This window comes from Pristiophorus japonicus, chromosome 7, assembly GCF_044704955.1.
Source record: "Pristiophorus japonicus isolate sPriJap1 chromosome 7, sPriJap1.hap1, whole genome shotgun sequence".
Classification (NCBI taxonomy): domain Eukaryota; kingdom Metazoa; phylum Chordata; class Chondrichthyes; family Pristiophoridae; genus Pristiophorus; species Pristiophorus japonicus.
In genome coordinates this window covers 54167346-54191362 of record NC_091983.1, presented here as the reverse complement: position 1 = coordinate 54191362, position 24017 = coordinate 54167346, and the positions used below count along the sequence as shown (strand labels likewise).

Sequence of the window (24017 nt, the reverse complement as noted above, 5' to 3'; positions counted from 1 at the left end):
AAGACAAGCAAAAATCACGGTGAATCGTCAACGTACTAAGTCGTTATATACATACAGCGACACATACTACACGCAGGGTCAAATTTTCTGTTATTGTTGATCATGTGGAGTAGTTATTGCAGTTGCAATGGGATCTACAGGTGACATGCTGTCTCACGAGAGACTTTGAGCTAAGCTTCAGTATAGACAAGGTCATGGTCACCGTTCTCTGCAGGTACAACAGAGATTTATCACTGTCAGAATCAGGCAGACAAAGGATGCACAACAGGGACAAGCGCTAAATGACGTCAGACCAAATAACTCACTAGTGCTGCTGATGCAAGTGAGTTATCAAGGTAAATGTTATGCATTTGTGCTGCCAGGGCAAAGCTTCACCTGCACATATCAGGACTTTAGAAATGTAGGATTTTCTGACCATTAAAATTAAGGGAGAAAAATCCTGTAAGGGCCATTGACCTCCATGCCTGAACTTACGATATTGTAGTCATGGCAGGTGAAACTCATCGCACGATTGCAAATGACTAAAATTATTCCTACACTGCAATGGAACTTCAAATTACAATCAAAACTGGACCAGTTCAGACTGTGGCAGCTAACATATGAATTTTGACCAAATGAATAGCAAGATATATATTGCTAAAAAAAAACAATTACATGCTGCAATATGTTGCTGAATTTCATGTGTGCTAACGGAGAGTCCGAACCCCTGGAATCATTTAGAAAACGGATCTTGGATAGGAGTACTGTAGGTTGGGGAATGGATGATTTTGGCAAGGGTGAATGCCCTTCCCCATATGTATCCATCTTCCACCATTTTTGGCAGAGAGTAGCAGAACTTTATTTGCCTTCACAAACAGATCCCCCATGACATCGCTCACAGTGAGTCAGATGATACATTAAAATGTGACATCTGAAATGTGACATTAAAATTGTGACAGAAAGAAGATGTGAAATTTGAAGAGCCCACTATACACAAGATTTTTAATATGGTTCAGAGATATGTCTGGAAGGGACTTACGGACATGCATATGATTTTATTTTTTCCCAATAGGTTCAGCTGATTTTCTATGAGGTTCTCTTGGCTATTAATTGGCGATTGTGGATTCTGCGATGGTCCAGTGAGTCTCAGCAGAGTCTCTGTTCCCCTGGCAGCTACCTGTTCAATTTGTTCATTTCTACAATGATCAGGAAAGGCAAGGAGATAGCAGAGCTATTTATCGGAGACAATAATTCCACCCAGTTAGGATCTATACATGCAGTGCATTCATTTTTCAAATAGTTGACGTGCGGATTTCTGTCTAAGGTGCGCAAAAGCATTAGAATTTTTATGAAGAAGAAAAGTTCTTTGGAAGGTGCTGAGCTCTGCTGGGGCGACAGTTTCACATGTGCCAGTCACCTTCCAGGACTCACCATTCATTATTTTACAGACCACGCAAAACCTTGGAGTTCTGTTTGACTCAGAGCCGAGCTTCAAACACAACATTTTATTCTTTGTCTGGACCACTTATTTCTACCTCCATAACATTATTGTAATTTCTGCTATCTCATCCCCATCCCCGCTGAAATCCTTACCCATGCTTTTGTCACCTCATTGCTGAATTTCTCCAATGTCCTCCTTTCCAACTTCTCATCGTCATAGAATCCAACTTTCCCAAAACTCAGCCATCTGATCTGAACAACCTGCTTGCTGACCTACATTGGCTCCCTGCCAGCAGCAAGTTATTCAATTGTGTGGGCTGGGGTGAAGGGGGGAAGGGGTGGGAAATGGAGCTGAGCCCAATCCTGTCCTTAATTGACATTCACACACACACACACACACACACACACACACACACACACACAGTTTTCAACAAGAATCATTAGATAATGATCAAGAGTAGGAAGATTAGCTGAATCACCCCAGCTTTGGGGAACTGCGGTCCAGTGTAGAACCTCTGCCCTGGTTGAAATCAGCACAGATGGGACATTGAGTGTGGAACCTCCCTGGTCTGGGTGGCTTGGTTGGATCATGTGGGCGCAGCAAGTACAGGAAAATCGGGCAGCCTCCATGAACAGAGTACTAATCTACCCACCTGATTTGTGTGTGTGCTGCGTGCAGGTGATCCAATAGACCCAGGTATACACTCATTATCTGAGCTGTCAGGGAGGTGTCTCTCCTTTCCTTATCTCGATTTCTCTATTCTGTCATTCTCCTGCTCATAGTTTTCCCATGCTACCATTTGACAATAAGAGCAGCTCAGATGCCTGGACAGAACTGAGACCTTCTGCTACATTAAAAAAGCTCTTCAGCTTTATGAATTTTGAACACCATTTCTAAGGTTATTTCAGTAAATCACCAATTGCCACAGAGTAACCTTTATCTCAGATTTTAAATATTGCCAGACAACAAATTGTGTTTGTAGAGTAAGCCTATTAAAACTAAAAGTATAAAGGGACAGATTTTCCTGTTCCTGTGCCTGGTGTTATTGGATCACCTGGGAACCGTGCACACACAATCAGGTGGGGAGGCTTGTACTCTGTTAATGGAGGCAGCCTGATTTTCCTGTATTTGCTGTGCCCAGGCGATCCATTTGCCCCAGGACAGGACCAGGAAAATTGGCCCCATATTCATCTTAATTAACGTTTAGTTTGGTAAAACCAACAACAAATTGCATTTATATAGCGCCATTAATGTAGTAAAATGACCCATGATGCTTCATAACATCAACAGCTTGCATTTATATAGTGACTTTAACGTAGTAAAACATCCCACACGCTTCACAGCAACAACAACAACTTGTATTTATATAGCAACTTTAACGTAGTAAAATGTTCCACGATGCTTCACAGAAACAACAACAACTTGTATTTATATAGCAACTTTAACGTAGTAAAACGTCCCAAGGTGCTTCACAGGGTGCAATCAGACAAATATTGACACCAAGGCAAAGAATGAGATATTAGAATCTTTGACTAAAAGCTTGGCCAGAGAAATAAGTTTTAAGGCGCCTCTTAAAGGAATTTTCCATTTACAGTTCTTGCCTATACTTACGCCTTGCAAGGTTAAACAATTTATATGTGTAGGTACTGGATATTTCTAACATTCTCCTCGGTAATCATTCCAGTAATTTTTGTTGTCTTATCTGTGTTTCTGCCTTTCCCCCTTTGTTTTGGTCAGAAAAATGCTAGCCTATTTTTCCCCAACAGATGCTAACCCAACAGCTGTATATTTCCAGCATTTTCTGCTTTATTTCAAAATTCCAGCAGTTGCCGTCTTTCTTCTCGACAATGCCATTCTTATCGTACCGTGCACACAAAGACAGGACCAAATCAGCTGAACCTATTCATGAACAGACTGATTTCAATGACTGTAATTGAAGTATACACAAATGGCTCTGCAATACTCAGAGGACATCACTTTCTTAAAGGAGTCCAGCTGCACTCTTTAGAATGCAAGAGCTGGCAGTTCTATTGGGGCTTTTGAATAGAATGGTGAATTTACAAGGGCTCCATGTTACAACAAAACAGCAGGCAATGGTCATGTGGTGTGATGGCAGTGATTATTTTCTCTCTCCTCAGCCACTAACGAGCTTCTTGAGATGTCACATTCTTGTTGTCTTTAAACTGGCAGTGAAGTATTGATGGCAACTAGGTGAAAACAAATAAGGCTCATTAGGTTGAGCTTGTGTTAGATGCCAGAGTCGCCACCCATAATTAACAGCATGCTATTCAAATGTCGCTCGACTGTTCACTGAGCATCGCATAAGTGCTGGCATTTTAAATTCCCGTTTAAAATTACGGATAATCTGTGTATTCAAATGCTGCGAACAAATGTAAATTTATTGTTCTGTTAATGAGCATAAATGTTATTAAAAATGTGAATAAAATAAAAGGCTAAATTAGAAAGATTATGTGGTAGATTTTCCTGGTCTTGTGAAGATAGGGAAATTGGATATGGAGGAGTACGAGCTTGTAAGGCAACCAGGCCCGATGTTCTTGTATTTGCTGCACCGAGCTGATCCAGTACAACAAGACGCAGGGCCAGGAAAATGTACCCAATTTCTTTCCCCTATTTTCCCCTAGTGCTGATGTGGTACTATGAGCACCGGCCACTCTCCAATACTTGATTCAACAACAACAACTACTTTTATTTATACAGTATAGCACCTTTAACATAGTAAAACATCCCAAGGCGCCTCACATGAGCATAATTACGGACAAAAATTGACACCGAGCTACATAAGGAGACATTATGACAGATGAGCAAAAGCTTGGTCAAAGAGGTAGGTTTTAAGGCACGTCTTAAAGGCGCAAAGAGAGGTGGAGAGGCAGAGAGCTAAAAGGAGGGAATTCCAGGGCTTAGGGCCTGGGCAGCTGAAGGTGTGGTCTTTCTTCAGATTCCAGTAGCCATTTTTAAGCTGTGAGTCCAGATATTAAAGATTCTTCTGAGTTCACTTTGCTGGTGGGAAGCCTTGCCCACTGGTTGCACAGATCAGCAAATCACAGGCGCACTGCCTGTGATCGTCTGTCCATATCGGAAATTCGGGCACACTTTCCCCCACAGGTTTCTGTTCATTGTTTTTAGTGGATGAAGAACTATGGAGGTTGCACACCTGAATTCCCAATATGAGCAGCCAGGCCAATTTTATGAATGTCGGGAATAGTGGGCACCTCACCCACTAGTCATGCATGTTGGGAAGTTGCAGGTACACTGCTTCACCATTTTCTATCCATTAATAGATGGATTGTAGCAGCATGGCTGGAATTTTTCAATATACGCAGATGAAGCTCTCTGTGGGATTTCCCAATATACACAAATAGCAGTTAAAGCTCCTTGCCAGTACTGCACATTCATAAAATTGGCTATATAGTGTGCTTTGCCTCCATTGTTTACTAGGCCCATTGGAGTCTGTTTTGGAAAATTGAGCTTTGATTTTTTGTGCATGTGCAGAAGACCAGGGCTTGGATTTTCCTGTGAAGTACTGCCCATTTTGGAGCAGCGAACTGAGTAAAAATAGATTCTTAGAAGCTACCACCTCAAATTTTTTTTTTTTTCCAATTTCGTTCCAGATCAACTCTAACGCCAAAGATCACTTTGCGCCAATGTGTTTGATCTTAGGCCAAAAGGCCGAGAGGCGAAGTTGCACCGTTCCTGGAAATATTGCAATATCAGGTCGGTGCATGGAGTGGACGGGGCATGCCCCTGATCCAGCTCCCTGTCCAAAAATCAATTCAATATCATGTCCCCATAGGGGATATTAAACTGATAAGAACAGATACTACACTTGATCTTAGCCAAAAGGCCGAGAATTTGCCACAGAAAAACTACACCTGAATTATAATTCCGAAAAGCAACAGTCCCCTTTAAGGGCTGCTGGGAGTTTGACCTGCCTCATTTAAATGAGAAGTGGCTAACCCATCTAACCCATTTCCCCCAACTTCTGCTCTCCAAAATTCCTGTCACTATATAAATAGTGGCAGGAGCTGCAGGAAGGTATTCTTGAGTTGCATACCACAATGAGGAGGCCATTTTATGTGCTGCTACTGGAGGTTGGTGTTACTTTGTCCGCATAGTGATCTCTTAAGTATATTGGAGATTCAGTCAGGATGTTTGCTGCTAGTTTCACTCAGCTCTGGTCAAAACACTGCTTTGCATTGGGGACATGATTTTCCCAATGGAAATCCGTCCATTCGTATGATATGGGGAGGGAGAGGTTAGATTAGAAACTCTTAGAGTGAGGCATCACAAAAGGCATTTTTTCTCCACGTGATCATATACACTCACCAAGATCTACAGACCAAGAAGGTCTTACTTAGACTTTTCTGACAATCAGTACCTCAAAAAGTCATGCTTTCCCATAGAGGCTGTTGGGGAAATATGTGAATTGGTAGTTGAACACCTGCAGCCGACATTTAGCAGGAGAACAACATTGTACCAGTCAAGATCACCTCTGCCCTGAATTTCTTTGCATCTGGATCTTTCCAGGCAGCATCAGCAGCCCTTTGTTACATTAGTTAGGTAACTGCTACCATTAAAGCAAGGGCACTGATGCTCTACTGAGGAGGGCTGCACAATTCCTATCCTTCCCAGTGAAACAAGACAAACAAATAAAAAAGGAGCTATCCAGTTCTACAGACCGGCAGGGTTCCCACAGGTGTAAGGAGAAATTGACAGGAAACATGTGGCACTCAAAGCCCCATATGCCAAGCCTCTCAGTTTTATGAACAGGAAAGGCATTAATTCTATCAATGTTCGATTTTAAAATTCTCATCCTTGTTTTCAAATCCCTCCATGACCTCGCTCCTTCCTATTTCTGTAATCTCCTCCAGCCCCAAGATATTGGCGCTCCTCTAATTCTGACCTGTTGAGCATCCCAGATCTTAATCACTCCACCATTGGCGGCCGTGCCTGCAGCTGCTGAGGGAGGCCCTAAGCTCTGGAATTCCCTCCTTGAACTTCTCCGCCTCTCTGCCTCTCTTTCTTTCTTTAAGACGATCCTTAAAACCTAATTCCTATCTGCCCTAATATCTCCTTACGTAGCTCAGTGTCAAATTTTGTTTGTTAAAGTTCCTGTGAAGTGCCTTGGGGCGTTTTACTTTGTTTAAGGCACTATATAAATACAAGTTGTTGTTGTTGTTCAGCTAGTGTATGATGCAAATTAGCAAACAGAAAACATCATCTGCCTCTCATCTGTTCCCCATCATGTTTAATGTCAACCTTTTGGTTATTGATCAGTTCATTGTACAAGCAAATGTAGAAAATGTCATATTAAGCAGGAGACATTTTAGAACAAAATGTTAAGTGTATTTGGTCAAATGCGACAACTGTAAGTATTTTTCTTCAAATGTAATTTTTATGACTAGACATGTTGATAAGACAATTAGTGATAAGTAAGATCTATGTTTATTGAAAGGCAAGCACAGGCTAATCCCCATAATCTCCTACTGCAGACTTTTATAGTTCGATGGAGGTTACGCAAATCAATACGTTTTCCCAGGGAACATGATTACATCATAAATCACTGTTTACTGATCGCTTTGCTGCTCCTGATCCTGATACATTGTGGGAATGTACGTGTTTTTTTTTAACTCATGAAATGACCCAGAGAATTTGTAAAAAGAAATGGAAGTTCTTGAGAAGTATGCAAGAAGTATACCAACTATGTATTTTGGTATATGCTGAATTTAGGATGTGAAATTTTTGAGAAATGGTTGGTGATTATCAAGCACCATGTTTTGAGAAAAACAGTTATTGTCTTTCATGTATAATTAATATACATAGAATTTACAGCACAGAAACATGTCATTCAGCCCAACTAGTCTATGCTGGTGTTTATGCTCCACATGAGCCTCCTCCCATCTTACTTCATCTAACCCTAACAGCATAACCTTCTATTCCTTTCTCCCTCATGTACTTATCAGTTATGGTACAAAAATTAAATAACGGAAACATTTAAACTGAAGCCCTGGTGTGAGTAACTGAAGACTTTCACAGTTCAATCAGGATTGAAGTAAAGTTTCTGCAACAACATTAAAATATCACTATTTAAAATTTTAGAATTTTGCTCTATGATTTTGATGAATAGATTTTTTTTAATTGAGAAACCCTAGCTGAAGGTGCAAGGCCCTGAGTGCAATACCAACCCTGGGGCTTTATTTTCACCACCATTGGGCGCTAGTTTTTTTGGCGTCCGCTGATTTATTTTGAGCAATCTTGATTTAGCGAACTTCCTCAAACTTCCTTTGTACACCGGCAGCAACTGTCATGCGGATTTTTTGTACGGCAGATTTTTTGGGGTGCAGGTCTGGTTGAAAATTGATTTTTGCGCTGTTTTTGACCCCTTTTGGCCATTTAGCTGATTTTCGCCAACACTGATTTTTTTCAATACCGATCAGAAAAACCCTACGTTAACTTAAGGAAATCGCGCTGAGTATATTTCTGAGTTTTTGGAGTGAGGGAAGAAGACAATTTAAAACACAAATTCATGATGATTTTTGCAGAGGGAACTCGGAAAATAACTTGGAAAGTAAATTTTTCCCACAGAATGTTATAAATTAAATTTTTTCCATTTTATGTGAAAAGACAAATTGTTCACGGGGCTCCAGGCATGGGTCCGAGGAGTGCCGGCCGGCCGGCGGCAGGATCGCTCTCTCGGCTGGACACAAGCACAAGAGCTCGATGCTTGGATTTAATCCCCCACCCCACTGAGCTCAGCTTGTAAAGACGCCCAGGAGGGGGTCAGGTGGAACACAAGCGCCAAGCTCATGTGCTTCTGTCCAGCCAAGGGAGCGATCCTGCCGGCATACACTCCGAACTGTGCATCGGAGATGGCACAACACAGCAGCAAACTTATGCATTTCGGCAAAAGCTCTTAGTGCCATAAATCACTGTGCATCGTGTCTCCATAGAGATAGAGCTTAGTGTTGTGCATGCGCACAGACCAGGGAATGATCTGTTCTACTAAGGTGTCACCCAGCAAAGGTGTGTGTGCTGTGCTTCAGTAAGTACTGTCTCATAATAACAAGAATAACAAAATTAAGGATAATAATTATGGGTGAAAATATTACTATGCCTCATGTAGTAAGGTTGGTTTACATGCATGCCATGCAGAGGCAACGGATAATTCAATGCCACTATTCCAGAAACCAGATCGCTCGGGCATTAATGGGGAGGAGGCCATACTCTGATCGAATCTACAGGGAAAGACGCTAATACCTACATCTGAGTGAGGCAGATTGCATTTGCAGGCTGCAAACTAGTCAGGGCAGACATACGGCCAAGAAATGGCAGGAGGACTGCCCTACCTGTGAAAGTGAAGGTCACTGCAGCACTTGCCTTCTATGCTTCTGGCTCATTTCAAGCAGCAACTGGGGACATGTGCTGCATCTCGCAGCACACCACACATTGCTGCATTCGACAGGTGACTGCTGCATTGTATGCCAAAAGGGACCAGTTCATCAATTTCCCTATGACCACGCAGGCAATGCGAGACAGGGCTGTGGGATACTCCAGAATTGTTGGCTTCCCAAAGTTACAGGGTGCGATCGACTCTACCCACATCGCCTTGAGAGCACCTTTGGGCGACTCCAAGGTTTATCACAACAGAAAAGGGTTCCATTCCCTAAATGTGTATCTCGCCTGTGACGATCTGCATCAGTTCATGGCAGTGGATGCCAAATACCCAGGTAGCATCTATGATACTTTCATCCTACGTGAGAGCGTTATATCTACGATGTTTCAGGAGCTGCCAGAAGGACACAGCTGGTTGCTCGGGGACAAAGAGTACAGGCTCGCCATCTGGCTTATGAGCCCCCTACGCAATCCCCACACCGAGCCAGAGCATGTACAACATGTCGCACATAATGACACAGAGCATCATAGAGCGGACAATTGGCATACTGAAGCAGCATTTCCGATGCCTGGACCACTCTGGAGGCTACCTGCAATATGCCCCTCACCACGTCGGTCAGTTCACTGTCATGTGCTGCATGCTGCACAACTTGGCCATCATGAGGGGACAGGTACTGGACAATGAAGATCCTCCTGAGGGGAGAAGGGGGGCGGAGGGAAGAGGAGAACGAAGTGGCTGACAACGAAGACGAGGAGGAGGAGGAGGAGGATGATCCCATGCCACCACCTCAACCCGCAGGATGATGGCGGAGGAGGTGGCCTCGTGCACCTATAGCCATAGCTAGAGACTTGCGTCAGCCATTAATCCATGATCGCTTTGCTGCCTGACAGCTAAACGGCCCGACACTGTTGACTCTTTGCGCCTGTTAGTGTGAAAAAATAATGTACATAATAATGTACGTAATGTTGTCTTGGTTTATATTGCTTTAATTCAAAAAGTTATGTGCACGATTCTGCTTAAATATTAAAAATAAATAGGTTTATTAAACATTTGTACAGTTTTACTTAACTTTAATTTTAAAAATTGTATCAAACTGTAAACTTTTCAATGAAGAAAATAATAAGTAACAGCAACAAACAAACTCTAGCTGCAGCCATCTCTCCTCGCCCTTATTCAAAGACCTTAGCGCTGTGCGCCCCTCTTGCCATCTCTACCCCTACCCATGCCCGTTGCCTCAGACTTCGACTTCCTCACCCTGACCCCAAGATTTTTCTGCTTTCGGCACGAAGACACTTTTGTTGTTGGTGGGGTTGGACAGGGACAGACCTAGAAAACAGCATAGTGGAAGGCCCGGGTTCCTCTTCGGTCTGTTCTTCAGCCTGTGGATCAACCCGCGGCACACTATCTGAGGTCGGTCTGGGGATTGGAAAATGAGTGTCAGCAGTTGATGCTGCCAATTGCTGTTGGGCAATGACAGCCTGGGTGTGTCCACTTATTGCAGCAGCTATCTCCGACATTCCCTCCCTAATCTGTCTTGGCACTGCATCAGCTGCCTCTGACATTCCCTCTCTAATCTCCGACATCCCCTCCCTCATCTGACCCGACACTGCTCCCATTCCTCCAGACAGTGTAGCTACTTCTACCGACAGTCCCGCTAATTCTACCCTCACCCCACCCATGGTGTCCAGGAGTGATCTCGTTTGCTCAATGCTCTCCTTACTCATTCCCATGATCTGTCCAATGTCCCCTGCATCCTGCATTTCACATTGAGCTCTCCTTCCCACCCTCCTCTGTCGTCTCCCAGATGTGGCTTGCTGCAACCCAATGGGACCCGCAGCCTCAAATTGTACCCCATAAAATGTTGCATCGGTTGTATTGCTCAGCAAAGGGCTTGGCATCCTCAGGGGGTTCACCGGCTCCAATTCCAATGTAACCATCTCATTACTGGGGTCTTCCTAACTGCCCTTCATTGTCCAGCATATCCTCGTCCTGAAGTTGATGAAGAATATTTGGACTGACAGCTTCCTGATCTTCTGCTTCAGCTTCTGTCTCTTCCTGATGCGCAACATCTGCAAAACATAACAGAGCAGATGTTTGGTTAGCAGCAGGGGAGGGGCCAGAGGGGGCAGGGGGACATTAGTATGCGGGTCACGCAGTGCAGGCTCTTTTCAAAGAACACGATGCCAACCCAGACTGTGCAATTTGCAGGGCTTACCCTCTCTTGGTAACCTGGGCCCAGTGTCCACATTGGTTGTTGATCTTCTCTTGCAAGATTTAATCATATCAGCGATCCTCTGTTCCACGGCTGTTCGTTGCAGCCTACTTGGCAAACCTTCTCGTTTTGGATCTTTCTCTGTTGATCCGTGACACCTTCCTCTGCAAAGATGAAAATAGAACCTTTTAAGAGGGTCCCTCTGCTGTGGTGGCCACACAAACACACACATATGCACATATTTGTCACATTTTCAAATGTAATTGCAGTGCATAAATAAAAACATTATTTACAGTAACTGCTTGGCCAAGGTCCAGCCATTTAATTTTGATCTGCATGCCGCTTCTCGAGGTCATAGCCACTGCATTAAGCTCTTCTGCAATTTGGTCCCAAAGTTTTGCTAGCAGAGAGGGTTTCAGTTTCTTTTGTCCCATTCTTCCTTTGTTCTCAGGCACATCCCATCTCTTCTCAATGATGTCTACCAAGGGCTCAATTTCTTCTGCTAGAAATCACTTGACCCTTCCCCCTTCCCCTTCTCTTTCTCCTTCCTTTAGATCCATCTTTTGCAGCTAAAATTTAAATGTCCAGATCCAGCTCCAATCCCAATGTGCTCTCACAAGCTCTTAATCTAGACCAGGAAGTTCACTGTGGATGCGCGGACACGCCCGTCACGTGGAAAAAGTTTAATTTTCCGGCGCATGCTCACTGACTTTTCGGTGAACATTTGAAGCTCCACCCCCAGATTTAACTTTGGGTACCACAGCGCCAAAATTTAATTTTGCTTTAGCAAAAGTTGTATTTTTTTTTTCGGCGCAATCGGACACAAAAAAAATCAGCCGTACATCCTCCTGGGTGCCAAAATTGGCAAAGAGGAAAACAGAGCCCATGAAAAGTGTAGGAGAGAGCAGATAAATCAAGAAACAGTTTGGTGAAGCCAAGCCTTGGTGTTAAAAGCTTATAGACTGTAGGAAAAAGGGACAACTTAGAGCGGTGTGGAGATACGGTTTTGAGTACCTGAGAAAGAATGAACTTGACTATGAAACATTGCAATAAAGTCTTGATTCCAATATAGTAACGATGCAGGAAGAAGAGTATTTAGGACGGTGTATTTAGAATGTGGGAGAATCAAGGAAGGAATGTTCAGAAGGGGCAACCGTCACAGTAATATTCATAAAATAAAAAGACAATAAAAGGTTGCAACTGAGAGGTTGGCGCCTATGGGTGAGAGGATTGCTAATCAGAAGACAAGTTTTTCTTGTTTCCTGTCCAATAGTGTGAGGGAGGTGTTACAAGAACTTTATAGAGTGTTAGGTTATTAAGGGAGAAAAAGCTGTTTGGTCCAAAGGAGAAAATTAGCTTTTTCGAGGCAGCTTTAATAGTGAAGACGTGTAAGGCCAAGTGTAAGTGTTCAAAAGCAAAGTTCCAGAGGTGTGTAACATTGGCAAGAAGATCACCAGCTGAATGATCATGGCCAAAACTTATGCTGATGATCAAGTATACGGCCAGGACTTTCAGTTCTTTCGACCTTCCCCTCATTTTCCTGCCCTTTTACCTCTCTCCAGAAGGCAATGACTCATACTTCAGTATAGTTCACTGACACTAGTACCTCATCCAAATGGCCACTATGTGTGAGCATAGTGAGCAAACATCAAAAAGCTATGGGACCATGGAGGGCAATATCGCTGTGCCCAATCTTGTCTTCATCTGACATCCAATGTTTCACATTTTCCAACCAAGGCCATTGCGTATTGTTCAGAAGCAGGTTTTCTGGCTCATATTTTCCTTCCCGAACATGGGGACATTGTGGTCGACTATATCATCTCCTACCTGCCTAGAGCATCAAGCGTTGAACATTCAGCCAATGAAGCAGGAAGCTCTTGCACATGTCAAATTAAATGTAGCAGATGGGTGATGATTACAGAGATGTACTTGATCTACGTTCTTTTGGATTGTAGCTGCCACACTACAGATACAAGCTAAAAACCAGCAAAGCCACCTGTCCATCTATGCTATTCACCTCATTTATTGCATGTAGTAGCACGTTTCACATTCTTATCAGTCTTTCGGTAAAGAAGTTTCTCCTGAATTCCCTATTGGATTTATTAGTATCTTATATTTATGGCTCTTAGTTTTGATCTCCCTCCACAAGTGGAAACATCTTCTCCACGCCTAATGCCTCCAGGAAGATTTTGAGAACATGAATCGCTATATAGAAATATTGGTAGAGTGTGTCATACTGATAATTGCATATTATGGAGCTCCAACAGATAGTTTTCAGCTGTCCCAGATTGAATCTCTGGACAGTGCTAATTTACCCAATTTTAGTTAGGACACCAATAGGATACAGCAATTAACCTTGCTGTTCCTGGGTTAGGGAGAGAAAAAGAAAGTCAGCCAGGAATTCCAATCCTGACCATTAATCAGTGACCCCTGTTGGAAAGTGATTACATGAGGTTATTAATGAAGAACAAGATCAGGATGGCCTGCTTGACTGCCAGCATCTGTAGAACTGACAAAGCTTGAAGAAGGGGTGGGAGAAGTCTGGAAGGAAAAAATATGATAAAAGATAATGAAATATGATTGTTCTTTGATTGTGAAAGGTCATTAAGTCACGATCAGTGAAGGCATGAGAGATTGATGGATCAGTTTCTCACAAAGGAATTAACTCACCTATTCCACCGTCAATCATGGAATATGCTCGTTATTCCTGAAGGTCAGGCTTATAAACTTTCTAAAGCATAACATATCCATTAGTATTATCTGATGAATTATGACTGATGTAGATAGTGTAAACTTGAAAAGAACAGTTGATCCAGGTTAGACCCGATGAGCATCTGCCTCTGCATCTTGTTATTCCCATAGTAAGTATTGCCCCAACACTCTTCTCAATCTTCCTCGCTGCCATGCTCCACCTCACAGTTGATAAGCTCCCCGCTGGAGTGGAGCTAAACTACAGAACCAGTGGGAAGCTGTTCAACCTTCGCCGTCTCCAGGCCAGGTCCAAGACCATTCCAACCTCTGTTGTCGAGCTACAGTACGCGGATGACGCCTGCGTCTGTGCACACACAGAGGCTGAACTCCAGGACATAGTCGACGTATTTACCGAGGCGTATGAAAGCATGGGCCTTACGCTAAACATTAGTAAGACAAAGGTCCTACACCAGCCTGTCCTCACCGCACAGCACTGCCCCCCAAACATCAAGATCCATGGCATGGCCCTGGACAAAGTGGACCACTTCCCCCATCTCGGGAGCCTCCTATCAACAAGAGCAGGCATTGATGATGAGATCCAACACCGCCTCCAGTGCGCCAGTGCAGCCTTCGGCCACCTGAGGAAAAGAGTGTTGACAATCAGTCCCTCAAAACTGTCACCAAGCTCATGGTCTACAGGGCTGTAGTAATACCCGCCCTCCTGTATGGCTCAGAGACGTGGACCATGTACAGTAGACACCTCAAGTCGCTGGAGAAATACCACCAGCGATGTCTCCGCAAGATCCTGCATATCCCCTGGGAGGACAGATGCACAAACATTAGTGTCCTCGTCCAGGCCAACATCCCCAGCATTGAATCACTGGCCACACTTGATCAGCTCCGCTGGGCAGGCCACATAGTTCGCATGCCAGACACGAGACTCCCAAAGCAAGCGCTCTACTCTGAACTCGTCCATGGCAAAAAAGCCAAAGGTGGGCAGAGGAAACATTACAAGGACACCCTCAAAGCCTCCCTGATAAAGTGCGACATCCCCACTGATACCTGGGAGTCCTTGGCCATAGACCGCCCTAAGTGGAGGAAGTGCATTCGGGCGGGCACTGAGCTCCTCGCGTATCGTCGCCGAGAGCATGCAGAAATCAAGCGCAGGCAGCGGAAGGAGCGTGCGGCAGACCGGGCTCCCTGCCCACCCTTTCCCTCAATAACTATCTGTCCTACCTGCGACAGAATCTGTGGTTCTCGTATTGGACTGTACAGCCACCTAAGAATTCATGCTAAGAGTGGAAGCAAATCCTCCTCGATCCCAAGGGATTGCCTATAATAGGAACATAGAAAATAGGTGCAGGAGTAGGCCATTCGGCCCTTCAAGCCTGCACCACCATTCAATAAGATCATGACTGATCATTCCCTCAATACCCCTTTCCCGCTTTCTCTCCATACCCCTTGATCCCTTTAGCCATAAGGGCCATATCTAACTCCCTCTTGAATATATCCAATGAATTGGCATCAACAGCTTTCTGTGGTAGAGAATTCCACAGGTTAACAACTCTCTGAGTGAAGAAGTTTCTCCTCATCTCGGTCCTAAATGGCTTACCCCTTATCCTTAGACTGTGATCCCTGGTTCTGGACTTCCCCAACATCGGGAACATTCTTCCTGCATCCAACCTGTCCAGTCCCGTCAGAATGTTATATGTTTCTACGAGATCCCCTCTCATCCTTCTAAACTCCAGTGAATACAGGCCCAGTTGATCCAGTCTCTCCTCATATGTCAGTCCTGCCATCCCGGGAATCAATCTGATGAACCTTCGCTGCACTCCCTCAATAGCAAGAACGTCCTTCCTCAGATTAGGAGACCAAAACTGAACACAATATTCCAGGTGAGGCCTTACCAAGGCCCTGTACAACTGCAGTCAGACCTCCCTGCTCCTATACTCAAATCCCCTAGCTATGAAGGCCAACATGCCATTTGCCTTCTTCACCACCTGCTGTACCTGCATGCCAACCTTCAATGACTGATGTACCATGACACCCAGGTCTCGTTGCAACAATAATGATGATGATGATTGTCCTATCTTGGGCTGTAGCCCACTGGTAACTCATGTTCCATCACAAGCTCTTCCTCGCCCTTTTTTGATCTAAATGACAGTGTTGATCTAAAAAAATGGACTGGAAATCTATTTGATTGCCATTGTTTAAAGAGGGGCTAGACTGAGGAACTAGGTATTAAAGCGGGTTAGATCGCTCTGACCCAAGATAGTGTAGAAATAATTGTGGCTCGAGAGGGTAGATCTTTTCCAGGAACAGTTACTTCTCTAAGATCAATAGTTACTACGAATTATTTTTGCAGATATGTACCAATAAATTTTCTATCCCTTCATGTGAGGCTTTGTTTCTTTTTATATATATAATCCAGGTGCAGAATAAGCTTGATTTGGCTGAATTAGGTGAGGAGTTTTATGTTGTGGTTTCATGTCCAATAAGAATTACAAACTTGTTTTATGTGGAACATTTTCAGGTGCTACTTGGATACATTCACTACATAGTCTGGGCTGAAATACTTAAACCCATAGTGTGCCACTAATGTTGACAGTATTCTTGCTTCTGTGTCAGCAAATTGTGAGTTCAAGTTCTACTCCAGTAAATAATCTAGGCTGACACTTCACTATAGTACTGAAGTAGTGCTGTCTTTCAGATGAGATGTTCAACTGAGGCCCTGTCTGCCTGTTTGGGTAGATGTAAAAGATCCCACATTACAATAGTGACCACACTTCAAAAAGTACTCGCTGTAAAGCGCTTTGGAACGTCAGGTGGTCGTGAAAGGCGCTGTATAAATGCAAGTCTTTCTTGTTTTCCCACGGGATTATAGGTTGGTTTCCTCCTTCAACATAATCAAAAACAAATCAACCAGTGATTCCTCTCAATCGATGTTTGTGAGCCTGTACTCTTTGCAAATTGGTTTCCATATTTGTCTGAATAACAACAGTCACTTCACTTCAAAAAGTAATATTGATTATGAAGTGTTTTTATTGAGTTTGTTCTCAGGATGTGGGTTATGCTGACAAAACTGCTTTTTTGCTGCCCAGAGAAAATGGTAGTGGGAATTCTCCTTGCATTGCTTGCAATCTTTGTGATAATGATGCTCTGATGATGATGTTAGGTAGGGAGATCTACCTAAAATTTTCATCCAACAACAATGAAAGAAAAGCGATATATGTCCTCACTCGGGTGGTTTTTGACTTGGAGGGGAACTTGGAGGTGGTACTGTTCACATGATCTTGCTACTCTAGTTCTTGCTGGTAGAAGTCACAGGCTGGAAACTACTGGCAAAGTAATCTTGGTGAGTTACTGCAGTGCATTCTGCACATCATATATACTGCAGCCGCAGTGTGCTGGTAGTGAAGGGAGTGTGTATATTGGCTTTGGGTGAAATGAAGATTTGATAAGAGCTCATATAAAGACAAGTTTTCCTTTTCTTACTTCATATATGTGAGATAAGTCAATGGGCATTATCAGACTATTGAACAATGGTTAGCATCACAACTGAGCTCAATCCAAGCATGAGTACTGTCAATCATGGGCTCACTGGATGGAGATCAGCTCAACCAATGGGAGCCGGGTTCCATATATCCACAACATGTGAGAGGTTGCAACCCCTCTTCCACTATTTGAGGGGACTGCTCCTCAATTTTTGGTTGCACTTCAGTCCCATGTTCCTGATCTTTGGGCACCCGGTCCAGAGGGGAGAGAGCAGGTTGGAGGGCCTCCTCGTGGGACTGCTCCTGGGCCTGGCCAAAGTGGCCATTAACCAGTCCAGGCAGCGGGCGGTCGAGGGGGCAATTCGGCACGACTGCCTACCTCTCTTCCGCGGCTACGTTCACACCAGGGGGTCCCTGGAGATGGAGCATGCTTTGTCCACCAGCATGCTTGAGGCCTTCTGCGAGCAGTGGGCACCGGGGGGACTGGATTGCATCATCACCCCTGGAAAGCAAATTTTAATTTGATTGGTTAAGTTTTATTAAAATTTGTTCATTTACAGTTTTTATTGGTTATGCCCCTTTAAAAAGGGGCCCAAAGATCAGGAACATAGGACTGAAGTGCCCCTTTAAAAAAGAGGCACATGACTGACTTGTGATTTTAAAAGAGTCAGCTCTACCAATGACCTACTGAACAGGAGCCTTGGCTGATGTACTGCTGCTAACCCTTGGACATTGAGGGCAATTGTAACACCTCCATTGCCAACATCACCACTAGACCTAACACAGCACGCACATATTGAAGCTTTACTTATTCAGAATGCGGAAAGGCATGACATACTCAAGGAGGTATTTTTATTTGATAATGCTTCTGTGAAGCACCTTGGGACATTTTACTAAGTTAAAGGTGCTATATAAATGTACATTGTTGTTGTTACGTATTTTTTAATTTATTGATTTTCCCCCTCTGCAAGGCACTGCTGGGTAGGACCCAGCTCCACATGCTCCAGCAGCCCTCAGTTTGTCTAAATGGTCTTTCTTCATGTGTGAGTCCAGCAGTGAAGGGTACATTGACCAATTCCGTGCTCCTAGCAGGGTGCCATGTTGGATAATTGAGGCTCTGGGCTGTAGCCCCATCTCCAGTTCATGCTGTCTTTGAGCAAGGCTCTCTGCTCAGGAGCATGGGATTGCTGCATTTATCTTTTCGTGTCAACAGCTATTTTACTGATTCACTGGTTAACAACAGAAATGGGAACCATGCCTGACATTTTCCCCCTCCTGGGGCACTAAAGCCAATTGCTATCTCAGTGCAGGATAAAGATTGAAGCTGGGACCTTCTGGCCTGTGTGGCTCCATACTGGATTATTCAGCGTCTTTACCCACTGAGCTATTAAAGGAGCTGGAGCTGGAATAGTTAAAATAATGGTGTTAGATGATGATACAGTACTCATGGAATTTATGTGGTTTAGGAAAGCCTTAGGAGGAATTCGTAGAACCTGCTCTTAGGTATTAGTCTCTGCTTTCTTACATTGTTATGTGTAGTCCAATATGGAGCCAATGTATTCCATTCACTATTGTTTGAAAATAACATTTACCAATGCATTTAATTCTCAAATACCTTCTTAATAGAAGTATGGATTGGTGCACGCTCAGAAACATTATGAATTAAAAAGCACATCATGCATACAAGCCCACATATAGTTCAAATGATTTCCAAATTAATATCCTATTCTTGAAAATCAAATATTGTGTTTTGCTTGTTTTTTTTCATATTGAACATACCCCGCATGACATTCTAAGTTTATTTTACCTTTTTAATCTATTTTTATTTACAATTCCAACCTCCGCTACCCCTCTCCCCTCCGCCCCCCCCCTCCCCAGTCTCAGCTGCGGCGACAATTGGGCTGGTATAATTGGCCTCGGTGCTCCTGATATCTAGAAGATGATCACTATACCCCCCGCCGCCCAGTCTGTACACATTGAGACATTGAGTGAGAGCACGATCAAGCTCAGTTGTGATGCTTTCCAGTCGACTAATCTGTTGACATTCATTTTCTGGCCTCGCGCATTACAAAATGAGCACTTGGATGAGATATTGGAGGAGCCAGTGGATGCATATCTTTCATCATCACTGGGTCAAAACGTCCAGGTTAGCCAGTGTCAAACATATCCAGAGGATGAATATATATTTTAAAAAATACTCCCGCTGAAACGGTAGCAGAAGGCAGAAGGACCACAAATTAGGTCAGAGCCTAGGTACGCCGGGTCCCAGCTACTCCAGTAGTTTCTATGGGGCCTCGTGAGGGGTGGAGCCAGGGGCGTGGACTCCGTGCTGAGAGTTCCCGTGTACCGGAGATGGCGAGACACCGGTGGACTGGGCCAGGCGGATTCTCAAGATGCTGTCCGCTCTCTCTGAAACTTTCTCCACCTGGCTACCCCTCTCCCTACCTTCAGAAACATACCTCTTTGACCATCCTTTTGTTCATTTCCTGCAATTCCTCTCCTTATACTAATTGGCATCCGTGCTGCCTATTTTGAAGTGTTTTGGGTGGGACATTTACTTTGTTAAAGGTGTTCAAAAAATACAAGAAGCTGTGACGTAAGCTATCCTTTTCCTTGTTTAAATCTAAAATCATTATAATTAGAATACTCTAGTTTCATAGTTCTGTGTCAATATATATTGATTATAAACTCAATATCCCAAAAAATTGTCAAAGTATTTGCAGCTGACTCTGGTAGCAATAACAAGGAGATATATTTCAGTCAGGCAACGAACTGTGTAGCTGCTCACTGTGTCAGTGGATTTGCTGCCTCTCAGATGCACTTTTGAATGACAGTGAAATACATTGTGAAATATTATAAATGGTGTAGATAAATTTCCTCTGAGCTACCATCCATTTTAATACTGCACAATGAGATTATGGTATTGAGTATGACTGGCAAGTGGAGTTAGTGTTAAATGAGTTTGGTTCACTCACTTGGATCGAAGCCAATAAGCCAATCAGCCTGTGTGCATTGCACTGCATATAAGTGTACAATACAATCATTCCTAGCACAGATTTTGCAAACCGCACCATTCGAATGCTTTACTTCTGCTCGAAAACTTTTGGTGCTGATTTAAACCTCACTATCACATGGAAAACAGAGTAGGTATTAGAAAGGTTTCACAGAAGCAGTTCAGGCCCCTTTATCACATCCCACATACGATTCAGCAGATCCCAGGGTTTAGCCCCAGGTTTTAAGAAGGCTTCTTTTTTATTACACTCCATGAAGGCAGATAATAACTAAAGATACTCTGACAGGTCTAATGTAGGAGGATAAACCTGGAGACTTACAGGATGATTAAACACAGAAATATAACCAGGATTACAGCTTGATGAATGATGGCAGGGGAGGGGTTGTTTGGAGGGGTGGGAGCAAGTGTGTGGGGAGTCGGGAAGCCACGGCAGAGACTGCTTTCTTGCTTTGTAATCTTTGACCATTAAATTCAAACCAGAGTATTGATATTAAATTACTCACTGTCCAGCAGTGAGACATAAGGCACTATCATTGATTTTTAATAGTGGTGATCATTTTAGTTTAAGTGAAGTCTTTCTCTCACTGGTAAACCACTATAGAATTTAGCTTTCAAGTAATATGAATAAACAAAGTAGTTAGATTGAGTCATACTTTATGAATTACAGTGATTCTGACCAATCTGGAGCATCTGTAGTGTTTGTTACTATAACCTGATTCTTACCAACCCCCCACTCCCCATCTTCAGATTGGAGTGTTGCCATGTGCAATTAGGTCAGGAGAGGATCAATAGGCATTGGCCAAGAGGTTGTTTTTAGACAATACCTGCAAGCACCACCAGTGTAAATTGTCAGGAAACCAGTAAGGAACAGGATCATAAACATGTTATAAATCATTAAACCAGCTTCCTAATGCCTTGGTTGGTTAAAGGCAGTGAATTAGCTGAGCCAATTACAGATAAAAATTATTCGATAGTCAGTCCCCAGCCTTTGCTGAGTTATTTAATTTCATTGGGCGGCATCAGGGGTGCTACAATTGACCTTCATGCACCTCGGTTAGGGAGAGGAAATAAATCAGCTGGGTTTCCTGCTCCTGAATCACTGTCCTGCTAGAAAGGTGAGTTCATAGACATTGGGTAAGGACAGGTCCAGGCTGAGCTATGAGTTTTCTCCCTCCCACAGTTGAATAGCTTGCCAACGCACAATGGCAAGATTCATCCATACAGAGCAGGTACCTGAGAGAAGTAATGGAGGGCAACTACTACTTATGGAACTGTACCAGAACCAGGAGTCAATGGCCTAGAAATTCTGGCCTCCCGGGTCCACACTGAGTGAGACATCAGGCACTATCATTGATTTTTAATAGTGGCGATCATTTTAGTTTAAGTGAAGTCTTTCTCTCACTGGTAAACCACTATAGAATTTAGCTTTCAAGTAATAGGAATAAACAAAGTAGTTAGATTGAGTCATACTTTATGAATTACAGTGATTCTGACCAATCTGGAGCATCTGTAGTGCACAATGCACATGCGCTGAAAACTGGCTTTTCTAATTTGTCAAGCAAAGAGTAGGAGTAAATGGGTACTTTTCAGAATGGCAGGCAGTGACTAGTGGGGTACCGCAAGGTTCTGTGCTGGGGCCCCAGCTGTTTACACTGTACATTAATGATTTAGACGAGGGGATTAAATGTAGTATCTCCAAATTTGCGGATGACACTAAGTTGGGTGGCAGTGTGAGCTGCAAGGAGGATGCTATGAGGCTGCAGAGTGACTTGGATAGGTTAGGTGAGTGGGCAAATGTATGGCAGATGAAGTATAATGTGGATAAATGTGAGGTTCTCCACTTTGGTGGTAAAAACAGAGAGACAGACTATTATCTGAATGGTGACAGATTAGGAAAAGGGGAGGTGCAACGAGACCTGGGTGTCATGGTACATCAGTCATTGAAGATTGGCATGCAGGTACAGCAGGCGGTTAAGAAAGCAAATGGCATGTTGGCCTTCATAGCGAGGGGATTTGAGTACAGGGGCAGGGAGGTGTTACTACAGTTGTACAGGGCCTTGGTGAGGCCACACCTGGAGTATTGTGTACAGTTTGGTCTCCTAACCTGAGGAAGGACATTCTTGCTATTGAGGGAGTGCAGCGAAGGTTCACCAGACTGATTCCTGGGATGGCGGGACTGACATATCAAGAAAGACTGGATCAACTGGGCTTGTATTCACTGGAGTTCAGAAGAATGAGAGGGGACCTCATAGAAACGTTTAAAATTCTGATGGGTTTAGACAGGTTAGATGCAGGAAGAATGTTCCCAATGTTGGGGAGGTCCAGAACCAGGGGTCACAGTCTAAGGATAAGGGGTAAGCCATTTAGGACCGAGATGAGGAGAAACTTCTTCACCCAGAGAGTGGTGAATCTGTGGAATTCTCTACCACAGAAAGTTGTTGAGGCCAATTCACTAAATATATTCAAAAAGGAGTTAGATGAAGTCCTTACTACTAGGGGGATCAAGGGGTATGGCGAGAAAGCAGGAATGGGGTACTGAAGTTGCATGTTCAGCCATTAACTCATTGAATGGCGGTGCAGGCTAGAAGGGCCGAATGGCCTACTCCTGCACCTATTTTCTATGTTTCTATGTTTCTATGTTTGACAGATCCAATGCATCTCGGCAGCCAGGACATTCGTATGGGCAAGATTGCAGTATTTACCCATACCTTGCCCAGCGGATGTCCTGAAAACTCTTGCGTCTGATAAAACATACAAATACATAGTAAAATTAAAATTTTAAAACACATTTTAACGTTAAAAACCCTGCCCATTAAGGTACATTTATTTTAAACCAAAATTTAAAAAAAATTTAAATCAAAGAAATATATATATTTTTAAGACATTAACTTTAATTTAAATTAATCTTAAATATGTCGTGTTTTTTTAATTTTTTATTGGTGTTTTGGTGTTGGGGGGGAGGTGTTTCTCAATCATAATAATGAGAACTCCTACTTACGGAATTCCCATTATTATGAATGAGAAAATACTGTACCTTGATTGGTTGCCCAGTGCCATGTGACTCCAGCTCCAGCATACGGATGTCCCGATGAGCACATGCTCTGATGCGCAGGGAGAGGAGGCCTCAGGACTGGGATCGCTGGTGGGCACAGCAGGAACAGGTAGGTGCGCATCTTTTTTACCTTTTTCTGTCGAGTGCCCGCAGGAACCAGAGGACCGGGATTTCAGGGCCATTGCTTTCTGGAGAGAAGGAAAAGAGGGGACACAACTGACAGAGAAAATAGGCAAGAGAAAAAGCAGCCCTTTAATTTCACTGATGGATTAGTAGGTGAATAAACCGCCAGGTCTGATACTGAGCCACACAGATCAGGGATGGCCCAGATTCAATCCCTGAAGTTGTACTTCGTTGATCTCAGCTGAGGCAGTAGTTGGGGTGTCACTAAATATTGGGGAACAAACGGCCAACGAGCCTGCTGCTAATTGCTGCCCAATAACCTCTGCAGTGTGTGAACATTAGGTAAGGGCAAGATGGAGATAAGTTGTCAGGACATCCCTTTTCCCAGCCAAAATGCAGTCTCCAATACCCCCGTGCACTGCTCGCACCCTTCAAGACAGGAAGACAAAACAGGGACGGAATTGGAGGAAACCACCAAAATACACCCTTTTGAAATAAATTAAACCGAGGATTTTAAATCAGTTATTAAGTAATCTTTAGAAAAGGTATTTTTCTACAAAACAGAACAATGCCTGTGCTACACCTGATGCTGCATTAATGT

At 43.5% G+C, this 24017-nt stretch overlaps 1 pseudogene; it reads right to left on the bottom strand.

Annotated features, from left to right (window-relative positions):
- Positions 1–5115: 5115 nt before the first annotated feature.
- Positions 5116–5294, bottom strand: LOC139267685 (U2 spliceosomal RNA; annotated as a pseudogene).
- Between the last annotated feature and the right edge of the window lie 18723 nt (positions 5295–24017).